Consider the following 15032-nt stretch of genomic DNA (forward strand, 5'->3'; position numbering starts at 1 on the left):
CACATGATACCTGCAGAGACAGATGGTGGCCAGATGAGCAAGTTCCAGCTCACCACCCCGAGCCAATTCTTCCCTCTACCCGGAGCAGGTAGCAGCAGGTCAGCCCATCTTCCTCAAACTGCAGTGCAAGGGCCTTTGAATACAAAAGTAAAATCTAAGAGTGGATTTGAAGGAAGGAAATGAGGAAGGAAAACAAATCTGAGGACTTGGTACACTCCAAGTAATCACGGAAAGGGCTGTGGACTCCACACCAAATGGCTGCACCAAAGGTAGGCATGAAAGGCTGATTCAGACACAGAGCTAAGGATGCAAGGGGGATACTGCAGCAGAAGGTGCTGAGAGCCCACAAGGACCAGGAAGCAGGGGCTCACAATTTATACTCGGGGCCTGGGCCCTGCAACTGCCCCCTCTGACTCCTGTCCCAGTCTAGTGTCTGCCAGCTCAGACAGCGACAGGGACAACTGAAACAGCTTCTGAAGGTGGGCGGGGAGAGGGGGGCTCTCTTGCTACACATCTGCCTCTCCTTTAGGCACAAGGGTCTAGGCTTGAGCAGCACAGCGACATGTCTAAAGGGAAAAATATGGGTCTGACTCTCAATTTGCCAGTGACCAGCACTAGGCATGCTGGGCCACCGATAACATCAGACCTCTCAAATGCAGATATAAATGCGGAAGATGCCTAGCACAGGGCCTGAGGATACCAAGGAGAAATGCCATCTACAACCCTAGTGTACGTGGCCATCCCAACCTGCAGGCAAAAGAATGCCAGTGCCTGAAAGAGTAGGTGCAAATAATTGGAAGTAGATCCCTCAGGGTAAATTCCTCAGGGCTCCAGCTTCCTGGGGTGGGGGTGGGGGTCTTTGAGGTGGGGGAGACTTTAACCTGAGCCTGAGGAGGCTGCTGGCTGGCCTGGCTCCTCCCCAGCCACTTGGATTGACCAGGATGGGGCAGGCACCTTCCCTTCTACATAGATCACTAATGACCCCACAGCTGAGCATGAGGGGGCACAGAAAGATAAGTCATCGCTATCTCAAAAACTCATGGCCCAAATAAGTTAATAAAACCAAGGCATGGTTAATGGATTTTGTACTCTTTACGTATATTGCTTCTTGCATTCCTCCTAATCACCCTAGGAGAGCTGTTTTATTATCTTGATCTAGCAGATAAGAAATAGAAGCAGACTCAGGTCAAGGAACTTCCCAAGGTGCCAGGGCTGATAAGTAGCAGGTTCCAGCACCTCCCACCAGGGCAACATCAATCCTTCTGGAAGAGATGAGTGTGAGCCGGGGTAAGGGGTGGGTGGGATGAAGCAGAGGGGTCTGGAAGGAGGGCTTTTCAGTTGGGGGCCCAGGTGAAGGGGTGCAAGGGAATACCAAGGTCAGTTTGGTGGCAAAGATTTACAGAACAGTGGAGCAGATAGAACAGCAGAGTGGCCCTAAATGATGTTAGATGCTCTGACTCAAGCCCTGGCCTTTGGAGCTGGCCAAGGACCCAGAGCCAAACTTCCTAAGGAAGGACACACAGACGGAGGAGGTGTGTGTGAAGGATGGCCCCCACAGAATTAGCTCTGGCCAGCACATGACAGACCACCAGCAACCTACCCTCCTCCCCAGCCACATCCCCTGTCTGACTGCCTCTCCCTTCACCATATTCCTGGCTCCTATTCACCTGGAGTCCTATCCTCCTCTGCAGACCAGCTCCATGCTCTGGGCACCACGGCGATGGGAAAAGAGGATGGGCTGCAGTCTGAGTCCCTCCTGAAACTGTGTCTGATCCTAGAGGCAGGGTTCCTTCAATGCTACCCCGTGCAGCCCCGCATCAAATCAGGTTCTCGGGCTCCAAGACCCTGGCATCCAATCCCTTTCAGCAATTTCAGAAGGCTAGGGCCTCCCTTCAGGCCTGTCCTTCTAGACAGAGACTCAAGTTCCAAAGATGCCATTCCCTCAGCCAGCCTTATGACTTGGACCTCAACATACTGAATAGTAGGTCCATTAAGGGCTCATTAATTAATTAACCAAAAATAATAGAGTATTCATTGGAGGGATGGAGGCTTATTAGTGAGTGCATGCTCTGGCCAAGACAGGGTCTGCTAAACAAACAGAGTCAATTGATGATGAGAGGTCAGAGCAGGACTGGATAGGAGACAACTGCAGCCTAAAACAAAGTGTCAGAAAAGTCACAAAATGACAACAGCACAGAGAAATCCAGGAGGCCAGCCACTTGACAATTCACAAAATAGGACTGAGACTTTGGGGTCAGGCAAAAGTTAAGGGTGTACCTTTCTTTGCAGGTAGCCAAAGCACCCTACCTAGACCTGTCCCACAATGCCTCAGGGAGGCAGGAAACTGGCTCAGAGGCAGGAACGTGACAATCTATGACGTGAGATCTCTGGGCTTTGGGTCTCCTGACTGCTAGATCAGCATTCCAGCAGGCTCTTGGGTGGCCTAGACCCCCAATCTACCATCCTATGAGACTAGCACCACTTCCTATCCTCAGAATAATCTTCACTAACACCAAGAACCAAACCAAAGAGGGGGTGTCTCTTCAGGAGACCAGAGCTTCAAACATACCTGGTGCCACCCTAAGTCTACCTCTGCCCCTCAGTACGGATTTGCCGTGGCATGGGATCTCATTCTCTGATATTTTTTAATTCTTAAAACAATCCTGTGAGAGGAGGATGATTATCCCACATTTCACAGAGGAGAGAACTGAGGCTCAGTACAAACAGGCCTCAGGTAAGGGACAGAATTCTCTGATTTCCTCATTCCAGGTCCTGTGCCTTTTACCAGATCAAACTGTCTCAGGTCCTTGGTTCAAAGAGTTGCAGGCAAATTTATTACTCATAGACCCTTTAGAGGCACTCAGAAGCTCCATTTTATCAAAGAAAGCCTAAAACCAACAAGAAACAATCTTGCCCATCAGATCTGTAGCGTACCAAAGGGGCAGTCCCAACACACTCAGGTGCCACATCTCTAACAGGAGGTTTTATAAATGGAAACTGGCACTGGGACCCCAACTTTCCCAGAAAGGACCACGGAACTTGCTTCTAGATTAGTGGAGCTTGCTTCCAAGAACTGCCCTGTTCCCAGGCCAGCCCTGTGGACACTCCCAAAGTCCCCCTGGAGCACAGGTCCTTTCCGTGGTGGCTAGGTTTAAGAGCTGTCCTTTCTTAAATGTTCCAACATGAAGTTAGGAAGGAAGTATTCTGCATGATTTTGTTACATAACTTATATAAACATCCAATTTCACTTCCTCCAGAGACTAAGGAAGAATGAAAAGAGGAGAAGGGCTCAGATGAGACTTACTTTAAAAGAAGAAAGGGATGACCTGGCTTCACCGCTTTTGAAACACTCCATTCATCAGTAAACAGCAACCTCCTCTTCTCGGAGACTTCCCCGCCATCCGTGACAGCCTCGTCTCTAAGGCCTGAATCTGATCCTGCACCTGGCTGTGCAGAACAACAGGCTGGTGTTTAAGCCCTCCAGCTGCTTTACCAGGTGATGAGTCAGGGTTTTCAGTTGGAAATGAATGACAAAGTTATCATCTGATTCAGAAAGGCAGCTGATCCTTAGACGTGTGAGTGCTGAGTGAGTAAACAGTACCTCCTTCTACCTGAAGAGAGCTGGGGTTCTGGACAGGAGTCCTGTGAGGGGTGGGATGGGTGTGTGTGTGTATGGGGCCAAAGGCAACTAGGCCTTTGAGGCAACTGAATATCAGCTGGAGGGCAAGAAACTTGTAGCTCATGATTCCCAGTCTAAAGGCTAGTGGGTGAGGCCAGAAATGTGAAGTCTATGAACACTGGGTATCTTTCTTTCCTCCTTCCCTCCTCCTATTCAACAACACCGACATCTCCCATATTCTTCTTCTCCTTCTCCTTCTTCTTCAATATCTCTTTATTTGAGAGAGAGCAAGAGCGAGCACACTCACATGAACGGGAGGAGAGGCAGAGGGAGAGGCAGAGAGAGAATCTTAAGCAGGGTCCATGGCCAGCATAGAGCCCAATGCAGAGCTCAATCTCATGACCCATGATATCAAGATCTGAGCCAAAACCAAGAGTCAAACACTCAACTGACTGAGCCACCCAGGTTCCCCACATCTCCCCCATATTCTTGTTCCACATCCCTTAGGATTCTAGTAAGGACTAAACTCTGAATGAATGAAAGCAGAAACTTTGCCTGACTCATTCAGCATTGCATTTCTAGTGCCTAGAAGAGTGCATGGCACACAGTGGTGCTCAAAATATACTTGATGAATGAACAGATGAATAAAATAAAAAGGCTCAGGGCAGGGTATCTCCATTTCAGACACTAAGAAGTGGAGGTATACAACTTTTCAATGGTAGGGTCACTGTGGAACCCCTGCCATTACACCAACCTGCCAACTGGCTGAAGACCCTTTCAGATATATCACGCCTCCACGAAGGGATACCGAAGGTAGACAGGCATTCAATTTTCAAAGAAGTGAGACTATAAATGGCAAGCAAAGACAATGGGTCCTCTTTGGGGCCCTTTACAATTACTGTCAAACAGCCAATCTCTTGGGGCCTGGTCACCAGAACTTAGAGGGGATGTGAATCCAAAAAGCCCAGGAAATTATAAATGTTAACAAATGGGCCTGGGTGCCTCAAGAATGTCTAGCTACTCTGGGGGAACTTGGCTCTCTCAGTTCAAGGGCAATCAAAATGGTCAAAACTTAACGATCCAGCACCTACAAAAAGAGGAAGCAACTCAAAAGCCTCCAAACCCACCTAGCCATCAGCTTCCCCAGGATCCACTCACCTACACTCTTCACAACATGTAACATCACGTCTAGTACTGTGTTCCCTGTGTTCAGTACTGGGACTAACTTGCAATCAGCTCTGGCTGGGAGGAGCCCCGGTGAGGGTCGTCTCTAAATGCCAGGAAAACCTTCATGGGCATGGGTCTGTGACCACAGCCAACCCCACATAGTGCAACCCCCTGGGTTTCTACAGATTACAGTCCAAAAGGAAGTGATAAGCTTCCAGTGTCCCAGGCTGAATGAGTAGCCATCCCTCACCTTCCAGGTATTTGGATGATAAGGTACCATTGCAGCAGCCAACACAAGTAACATAATATGAATGCTAGAAACACAATCCTTGAGGACAGGTGCAGGAGAGCAGACATTCAGGAAAACCTCTTGAACCACGGGACATAGATCTCTACTCCTCCACACTTACTTACCATCTGAGGCCCTGTAGCAATGGAGCTACTCAGTAACTACCCGGCTCTGAAAAAGCACCTGGATTGGCTGTTGGGGGGCAGCAGGTGGAGCTGGCAAGAGACTGCACTAAGTTTTCAGATCAGATGGGGACCGCATTAAGGGAAGAATGGGCACAGAGCTGAGAGGAAGAGATGGGGGCATGGAGGCCTCATTTTAAGAAGATTGGGTTGGGGTGGTAGGAACTGGGGCGGCAAGAGTCGGGGGCAGTTTAGCAAAGATGAAGTGTTCTCAGGATGGCTGCAGGTGGAAAGAAAGCATGTGGTGGGCTGGGAAGTGAGGGCTTGAGTCGGTGTGGACAAGAAGATGCATCGAAGACTTGGGATAGGGCAGAGATCAGAGCTATCAAGAAGGGGGTGAGCTCAACAGGGCATCCGCTTGGATGGCAGGCATTGAATAAGGGTGGGTGGAGGTGGGTGTTAGGGCTGAGCAGACCTTCCGGGACTGGGATAAGAAAGCTGGGTCAGAAAAGGGGAAAGCCATAGCGGTGGGGCTCAGGGGAGGTTGGCGTGGAGCACCGGGATTGCCACAGGGGTTGAGCAGGGTGAGGATGTGATGCCTCAGAGGGCGGAGGAGGGATGTGTCTGCGCTCGGGGTTGGAACTGGACTCCCAGGGGGTCAAGAGTGTGGCTGCATTTACGCGACGCCAGGGGCGAGGGGGTGGGGGTACGTGCTGGGCTCGGGTCCCCGTCGGGAGAAGATGGAGGGGGCGGTCAGCAGGGGCTGTGCGGGCTGAAGGCTCGGCTCCGAGGGGGTAGGGCGCGGGCTTACAACGGGGAAGGCAAAGGGTTCTGAAGCAGGACAGCGCAAAGGCGACCAGGGGTCGGGACCACGGAACGCGCCCGCCGCCCGTTCGCATCTCGACCCCGCCCCCCTCCCCCCTCCTCCCCCTGACCCCGGACTCACCAGAGCGAGCGGGGAGGGGGCGGGGTCGCTCCTGGCCGCTGCAGCCTCTCAGCCTCCGACCCGACGCTCCGGCCTCTCCGCCACCGACGCCCGGAAACTGCGCTCGAGGCGCCTGACGCCAACCCGGCGGTTGGGCGCTCGGCCCCGCCCCCGGCCCGCGGAGCCAATGGCGGGGCGGGAGGAGCCGCGGGGCGGGGCCAACGTTCCCGAAGCCGAGTTCCCCAACGGCCAGCGGGTGAGCGGTCTGGGAGGCTTGGACTCCACTAAGGGGAGAGGGAGATCCGCCTGCAGAGGTGAGGCCACTAAGCGAGGTCACCGACCTAAGAGGAGCTTGGCCCAAGGCCCGCCTCTAGCAGTGTCTGCGTCAGACTAGATCCCGGCTTCTGGGTCCGTGATCTCGCCTGGCCGCAGCGCCATGCGTGTAACGTTGGCCTCCTGAGGGGTAGGTTCCCACTGGTAAAATCAGACCAGTGACGTCTACGCTATTTTTGCCTCCCTGAGGGCATGGGCGCTGGTGGTGCTTGCAGCCCGGGGGCTCTGAGGGAAAAAAGTATACGTGTTTTGACCCTATCTTGTACCAACAGGGCGTCTTCAGCTCACCGCTCCCTCCTCCTCGGGACTTTCTCAGGTACCTGCCCATCAGCCCCTGAGGCACAAACCTGGAGGATCTGGTTCTTCTCATCTAGCCAGGTACTTGTGTGTCTGCTTTCCTCGGTAGAGTTGACATTTCTTTTGCAGGTGGACTCAGAACAAAAGGTCCAAAGTGTGTGAGAGGGGGGATGTCTGCTTTGGTCACTTCTCACCTGCAGGCTTTGGTCCAGCGGGGAGCGTAGGGCCTGAGTGTGGGGACAGTGCCCAGAGGCAGAGGTACTACTAACTGCATGTCCAGGGGGACTTTGGGAGTATTTATAGGGCTGGCCTGGGAACAGGGCAGCTCTTGGAAGCAAGCTCCACTGACCTGGGCCAGGGGTTCTGTGACCGTTTCTGGGAAGGTTCGGGTTCAGTGCCCGTTGCCGTTTATAAAAAAAAATGGCTGGTGGAGATGTGGCACCTGAGTGTGTGGGGGCTGCTTCTCTGGTAATAATCTCTCCGGGAGTGAGAACCACTTCTCGGTTTCAGACTAGATGAGGCTGAGTGCATTCAGTATGGGTAATAGTTGAGGACGGGGAGCCTCGGTGTCCATCGGAAGATGAATGGAAAGAAGAGGTGGTTCATGTATACAACGGAATATTCCTCAGCCATTAGAAACGACAAATACCCACCATTTGCTTCGACGTGGATGGAACTGGAGGGTATTATGCTGAGTGAAGTAAGTCAATCAGAGAAGGAAAGGGAGGTGGGCGGGGGGTGGGGGTGACTGGGTGACGGGCACTGAGGGGGGCACTTGATGGGAGGAGCACTGGGTGTTATTCTGTATGTTGGCAAATTGAACTCCAATAAAAAAATTTAAAAAAAATAAAATAAAATAAAAAAATAGTTGACGTGTGGGTAGCCCGGTTGGCTCAGCGGTTTAGCGCCACCTTCAGCCCAGGGCCAGATCCTGGAGACCCGTGAATGAGTCCCCATCAGGCTCCCTGCATGGAGCTTGTTTCTCCCTCTGCCCGTGTCTCTCATGAATAAATAAATAAAATATTTAAAAAAATAGTTGAGGAGGAAGTTAGAAATAAAGAGATAGAGGCAAAGTATTTTCTGGGTGTTGAACAAGATGGAAAGTAAGGGATTTACTAGGGAAATCCCATTTCCTAGGCAAAAGGATAGTGTTTCTGGTAATAATTAGCACATTCAATACCATCAGTGTCTTGACTCAAGCATGCCCTCCCCCAAATGGAGCAAGCAAGCAATATTCCTCAGTTCTTCCAGTTTTAGTATGTGTGCTGCCGAAGTGAGCACTATTCCTCAGTTCTTCCAATGAATTTTTGCACAGCCACTGTCTGCAAAAGCTGTGGGAACCCCACATAGTAATCTTTTGTCTGGTTTTTCAGGAGCCCAGCCCTTGTCTCTTGGTCTTCTCTTACTTCTCCGGCCTCTCAGCCCCGCTGCTTGTCTTCCTCTCTTCATCTTGCTCTGTTGCACATTTTTACCATTCATGGGCCATGAGTCCACGAGGTAGTTTCCAGCCAGAAAAAAAAATTCACACTGCTCTATCATTTGAACAGTAATAAAGTCACATGCAAAGAGAAGAGAGCTTGAAGGTTATCCTGGAAGAGGCAGCTTTTATCTGAGTCTTGCAGGTGGATAGAGGAAGGGGCATTGCAGGTGAAGAGACTGGCAGAGAAGTGGCTGGTGGGTAGGAGTGCAGGCTGAGCTCAGGGGAGGTCCCCAAGAGTGGAGAGGAAGTTGGACTTAAGAACAGAGTAAGGGGATGGGGCTAGGATGGGAGGGGAGATAAAGACAGATTGGATGAGGGGGGAAAGGAAGGATGCAGACACAGCTGGAGGCCTGTGCAGGAAGGGCTCAAACACTAGCAAACTCAGCTCACAGGCCACTGGTCTGTCAGCTTAGATTTCAAGAACTCCACAGACTTATTTAAAAAGCCAGGTAGGAGAACTGCAGGTATCTGAATTCCCTGCAGACAGGTCCAAGGTGTAGATTCCTGAACCCCATCCCTTCCCTGGAGAGTCACTCTGGGATGGGGTCCAAGAATTTAGGCCTAACCACCTCTGCTGTCCTCTGCCCTCAGCACCAGCGGATCCAAAGCATAAGAAAATATAAGAACCTTTGTCTTATTTTAGGAGCTGAGGGGTAAGGGATTATTAACATTTGGGCAAAAGAGAAGCTTCTATTGTTTGCTAGATAGGAATTGTGATTGGTCCTTGTCAACCACTGGGAAGGTAGGTTGCCATTGTTATCTTCAATAGCACAGATAAGAAAACAGGCTTCAGAGAGAGGCTAAGTAACTTGGGGTCCCAGGGCCTCAGAACTAATAAATAAATGGTAGAGGGAGGACTCTCACCCAACTCTAATTCTAATTAGAGAGTTAGCATAGTTCAGTGGCAGAGCAAGTGGGCTTGGTAGGCGGTAATGCTTAGGTTTGAACACCAGCTCTACCCCATACTGTTTACAGGACCTTCCCTACACTAGTGTGGGCGTTCAGGACAACCAAGCAATGTGAAGCTATGGTTTTCACAGGCCCCTTGAGATATAGCACTGAAGATTGGCAATTAGAAAACAGAAGTAAAGGCACAACACACTATGGCCTCCTAGCCTCAGGCAGAGGGGCCAGAGGGTGTGACTTCAGGTAAGTTCCCAAAACTATCTGAGCCTCAGTTCCTCATCTGTAAATTGGGGAAAATATCAGTTGACCTGAGGATTAAGATAATATCCTTAGGAGAGTTTCTGGCCTGCTGGAAGCACTTGAAGATGACTAGCTATAGGGCACCTGGGTGGCTCAATTGGTTAAGCCTCTGCCTTGGGCTCATGTCATGATCCCAGGGTTCTGGGGTCCAGCCCACAACAGGCTCCCTACTGAGTGGGGAGTCTGTTGCCCCTCCCCTGTGCCCCCACCCTCGCTCGTGCCCTCACTTGCTCTCTCAAATGGATAAATATTTTTTTTAATGATTTTGTTTGTTCATGAGAGACACACACACACACACACACAGATGCAGAGAGACACAGGTAGAGGGAGAAGCAGTCTCCATGCAGGGAGCCTGATTTGGGACTCGATCCCGGGACTCCAGGATCACGCCCTGGGCTGAAGGCGGCGCTAAATCGCTGAGCCAACTGGGCAGTCCTGGATGAATAAAATCTTAAATAAAAAAAAAAAAGACTAGCTATATTATTATTATAGTTTGGGCTAATTCTCACCTTCCCAATCCAGTCAGATCTGTTTTTAACTGCTTTCTGAACACTGGAGTGGGAGTTTTTTTTTTTTTTTTTTCCATTTTTTGAGAGCCTTTCTTATTTGAACCCCAGATATATCCTTACTTGGCAGCTGACTAAAGTCATCAAACAAGGACTAATGCAACCATTTCTCTCAAAAGTGGAATAGCTAATGTTCCCCCTGGATTCTGTTGTAGGAAGTTGGTTCTTCCCACTCTTTTAAAATATGGCAATTAGAATTAGGTGCCCTATAGCTAGTCATCTTCACTGCCCTAAAATATATTTTCCACCCACATGCCCATGTCTGGAATTCAGTGGTGATGGTGGCATTCTTTAGGATTTATCCTGGCTCTCTTTTTAATTATTAATTTGTCAATTATACCTCAATAAAGCTGGACAAAAATAATGAATTTTTAAAATTCCCCAATAGTTATTATTATTATATATAGTTTACAGTTCAAATAGTATGACATCAAATGGTGAGGAAACATAATGACCCACAGCAGTTTCTTCCCCTTGACCATCCCCACCTTCCCTCCTGAGCCAGCTCACTGGGCATGCTTACTTCTAGCTGAATCTTCTGGTGCTTATCTCCCCACCTATCTTGGTAATTCTAGCTTTGGATTTATCCATTTTAGACACTGTCTGTGGACTTCCTATTATCACAGGCAAGGAGTTAGTTCTTTAACACCCCTGTCCGTTCTTGGGGTTTAGTTATGCCACTCTTTCCTGATAATTGATAGTGTTTACAGAATTGTGATTATGTAACTATTGTTCGCCTCCAAGATACAGCTCCAAGCAACCCAAAAAGATGACTTTTGAGGATGGGCTTTCTCTACTTTGGTGTAGAGTTAGAATGATGAATGACCATGTTTGCAGTCTTGGAGTCTGCGTCCTTCAGAGCCTGAAGCCAAAGGAAAGCACAGTTGAGGGATAGATGGGGAGAAGATGACTTGTTTGAACCCTAGATGCAGGCAGCTTTAAGTACTTAGGCTTCCTGGTTATATAAGCTAATTCACTGTATGACATTTTTGGTTCAAACATATTTTAGTTGGATTTCTTTCACTTGGAGCGTACAGAGCAGTGACTGATACATATGGTCTTCATAAATTTGGGCAAGTTATACAAAACGTATATGTATGTATATATTTACGTATGTATATGTGTATATGTATATGTATGTGTATATGTATGTGTATATGTATATGTATATGTATATGTATCCTGACCAGCACAGCTCACGACACTAGGTTCCCTCTCCCTCTGCTTTTATCAGCCAGAGCCTGAGGTAGCTTGACATTGAATAGTACCATTTAGGGACTGGAGGAAGCAACTTACCATGAGTCACTGCCCTAAAATATATTTTCCACCCACATGCCCATGTCTGGAATTCAGTGGTGATGGTGGCATTCTTTAGGATTTATCCTGGCTCTCTTCAAGTGGTTCTCCTTTGCAGTGAGAAGTCTGCAGGGAAAGGCAGCATTAAGGTAGAGCATCTTGGGCCAGTTCTGCTTTTGCCCTGAGATCTAGCAAAACAGATGATGAGGGGGCCAGGGACCTTGTGGAGCCATGGGAGCTCTGATGGTCAATTTCACTGTTCTTCAAATTGTCCCAAGTCCATGCAGATCCCCCACTAGAGTCGTGCCTTTTGACAGCCTCCCTCTGAAGATATTTCAGGCAATCAGAATCTTTCCAGTTTCAAAAGACCTATAGAGAAAGAAATTTCACTACCCTGTTGTTTAAGATCCATTCATTCATTTATTTATTTATGTATTTTGAGAGAGAATGTCAGGGGAGGGGTAGAGGGACAGAGAAAATCCTCAAGGAAACTCCCCACTCAGTGCAGAGCTCCACACAGGCTGATCCCAGGCCCTGAGATCATGACCTAAGGTAAGATCGCTCAACCAACTGAGCCACCCAGGCTCCCCTCACTACCCTGTTTTGATGTTTAACTTGTAGAAGCCCTTACTTCTGGAGGTCCCTGTAGGAGGCAGTGGATACAGTTTTTGGTGTAGACAGGATCTAGGTACAAATTCCTGCTCCTAATGGCACAGTCCCTATGCAGGCTATGGGGCAAACTCATAGTACTATGTGTTGACCTTTAGGAGGTCAGTCTGTATTTCATAAGGAAATCATATGTGGAGAATGAAGAAATGGTCTAAAATTCATCCAGTAAGATCCCTGAGGCATCACGTGGGCAGGGTCCACTACTAGGCATTGGGGAGAGGAAGATGGGATTCTTGCCTCGTCAGGGTTCCTGACCTAACAGATAACTGCGGTGGGGCCTTCACATTGATGGGTGCTATCTTTCACTCTGTTGCATTTACAGGGACACCTAGAAGAGCGGGGCCTTGGTGTGTAGTCTCTAAACCAGGACTCAGTCACATCCTGAGTAGACAGGATTATTGGCCCTCCCTGCACCCACACTCTTGCTGTGTCTCTCTGTGGGCAGAGTGTACTTTCCTGTCCCCTGGCTCGGGGATTGGCCATGTGACTTACTTGGACCCATGGGCTAGGCAGAAATGAAAGTATGACAGTTCTGTGTCTAGGCTTGGAGAGGCCCAATGAAGTTTCTGGTTGGCCTCATATGCTTCCCTCGGGTTGCCGCTGCCTCTTCAGCCTGGGCCCCAGAGCCCACCCAGGTGGAAAAGAGCTAGCTAGCCCTGCTGATCTGCAGACTAGCACGGAGAAGCAGTGCTGACCCAGCCAGCAGAGCATTCAAGTACAGCTGGACCAGCCATCCTGTGAGAACCGGTATTCCAGTTCACTGAGTTTGGGAATGGTTTATTAGTTAGCATTGTTGTGGCGAAAGATAACCAATACACGTTATTGGTTATAACGTTATTGGTTAACCTTTATTAGGCTATAGGTTCAGCCACTGTAGTAGAGACCCAACACAGCAGTGGGTTAAATAAAAAAGAAGCTTACTGATCTCTCATATAATGATCTGGTTAAGTACTGTAATCCAGGGCTAGTTTGGTGGTTCATGTGTCAGGGAGCCAGGCTCCTCCTATTTTACTGCTCCACCATTGTAGGGTGTAGCCCTCTCTACATGAAGCCTTTGTATTGTTCACCGGTTGAAGTCTTCATTTCCCTTGGCCCTGTAAGCTGAAACACTCCACAGTATGGCGCCAGACCCCTCTCCAGTGCTACACTGGAACACATTAAGGCTCACCTTGAAGCACCATTCCTGCTTCTGCTTCAGACCTCAGGACCTTTCCTCTTCTTGAATGGGTGTGCCTCCTCCCACACCCCCAGGGGGTGCCCCACCACTGTCGCCCAGGTCTCAACAACATCTCACCCTGACTAGGACCTCAGGAGCCAGAGCTGGTCATGCCTGGCGCTTCCCAGGACTGAGAGGCCCTGATTTCCATAGTGGCAGCAGCCAGCCAGTGTGACTCTTTGAGATGCCAAGGGTGAGAATCTCAGTCGTGCCTTTTGGTCATCTTCAGTCTGTCTTGCCCGCCTCTCACACCCTCAAATCCCTGCTGACCTCTGGTCCTGAAGAAGCCAGGGAACCTCTGCTCCACCTCCTGGTTCTCTTTGCACTAACTACGCCAGTAGTTTGGTGAGCATAAACAGTCTTGTTAGAATGGTCCCTCTGTTTTGGAGATCAGCTCAGGAGGGGTGGGCATCTGAATGGTAACAGATTCTTTCTCTAAACTCTAGCCAGGCTCCTCTGAGCCCTCTTCTTGATTCAACCTTATTTGGCCTGTGAAGACTTGAACAAACACTAACGTAGTTTTCAGCAGCTCATGACCACTGCCCTAGTAAGACCCCAGTCTCCCTTAAAGTGCCTGCCCGTGAAACTCAAGGCTGTCTAAAGAATTTGTTGCTTATTCCAGCCACCACCTGAAGATAAGGCCCCTGTTTCCCAGTTTCTGTGAGAGAGTAGGAGTCTAGCTTTGGTAAGTGCCAGTTAGCAAATCCAGATGGTTTCATATGGGCTAACCCCCTTCCTGCCTTTTGTAATCTTTGGCTTCTGACTATGGAGCCCCTACTCATTCCCTTCCCTAGTCCCTCAATCTCCCTGTGCAATACTCAGTCACCTCTGTACTTATCCCAGTTGAGTTCTGTTCATGATGAACTCTTTTCCCTGTGCCACTGCAATATTCTATTACTTTGGAAATCTGTCTGGACCACTTTAAGTATGCCTGGTTTGGTTTGTTTTTGACAGGGGAGATGTTCAGGATCAGCTTTTAAAATTAATTTGCTTATTTTTCAGGATCAGCCTTTTATTATTTTTTTTAAATTTTTATTTATTTATGATAGTCATACACACACACACACACACAGAGGCAGAGACACAGGCAGAGGGAGAAGCAGGCTCCATGCACCGGGAGCCCGACGTGGGATTCTATCCCAGGTCTCCAGGATCGCGCCCTGGGCCAAAGTCAGGCGCTAAACCGCTGCACCACCCAGGGATCCGAAGATCAGTCTTTTAAATAAGCATCCCAAGGATGTTTGAGTTTAGAGGTCCAAAGGCCATATTTTTTTTAAAAAGATTTTATTTATTTATTCATGTGTGAGAGAGAGAGAGAGGCAGAGCACAGGCAGAGGGAGAAGCAGGCTTCATGCAGGAAGCCCGATGTGGGACTCGATCCCAGGACTCCAGGATCACGCCCTGGGCCGAAGGCAGGCGCTCAACCACTGAGCCACCCAGGGATCCCCACAAAGCCACATTTTTAGAAACTCTATTTCCCTATGGACACCGTTTCCTCTGGCAGCCCTTTTGAATGGGGGCTATGTTTTCTCAGATACCTCACTGCCATTAGTCCATCCAGCTTTCATTCCAGTGAGAACATTCTGGAGGCCAAACTAAGAATCAACTCCAAGTGCTTCTCCAGTCACCTCTGGGGATGACTGCATGTGATTGGTATCCAATATCTGGTACCTTAACCTGCTGCCCAGCTAAAATGACACCTTTTGTGTTTCTGACTTAGCTAGCTCTCCACCATGTTACTACTCCATGTAGACAACACCTTCCTTTTAGAAAGACTTTAACACCCACCCATTTGTTAGATAGTATTGGTTGGCTCTAGCTACCCACTTCTATCCCTTTCTTTGCAG

At 49.2% G+C, this 15032-nt stretch overlaps 1 protein-coding gene and 1 long non-coding RNA gene across 41 annotated transcripts in view; one reads left to right on the forward strand and one right to left on the reverse strand.

Annotated features, from left to right (window-relative positions):
* Nucleotides 1–10: 10 nt before the first annotated feature.
* On the reverse strand, nt 11–7796 carry LOC144286750 (uncharacterized). Its single transcript, XR_013354702.1, has 3 exons — nt 6144–7796; nt 3305–3447; nt 11–133 (listed from the first exon to the last, which is right to left on the reverse strand). It is a non-coding gene; the product is annotated as an uncharacterized LOC144286750 (long non-coding RNA).
* The window catches only part of LOC144286748 (uncharacterized), a 45840-nt gene continuing 36660 nt past the window's right edge, over nt 5853–15032 (forward strand). For 2 of the 40 annotated variants that reach the window (XR_013354695.1, XR_013354700.1), the window contains exons 1-2: nt 6364–6378; nt 6728–6771. The gene's annotated coding sequence lies outside the window, so the exon portion shown is untranslated. Of the gene's footprint in view, nt 7453–9207; nt 9382–11013; nt 11099–13807; nt 13871–15032 lie in introns of those variants that run through there. The other 38 variants (XM_077853627.1, XM_077853628.1, XM_077853624.1 and 35 more) reach the window with 38 other exon arrangements.

Source organism: Canis aureus, chromosome 16 (assembly GCF_053574225.1).
Source record: "Canis aureus isolate CA01 chromosome 16, VMU_Caureus_v.1.0, whole genome shotgun sequence".
NCBI lineage: Eukaryota > Metazoa > Chordata > Mammalia > Carnivora > Canidae > Canis > Canis aureus.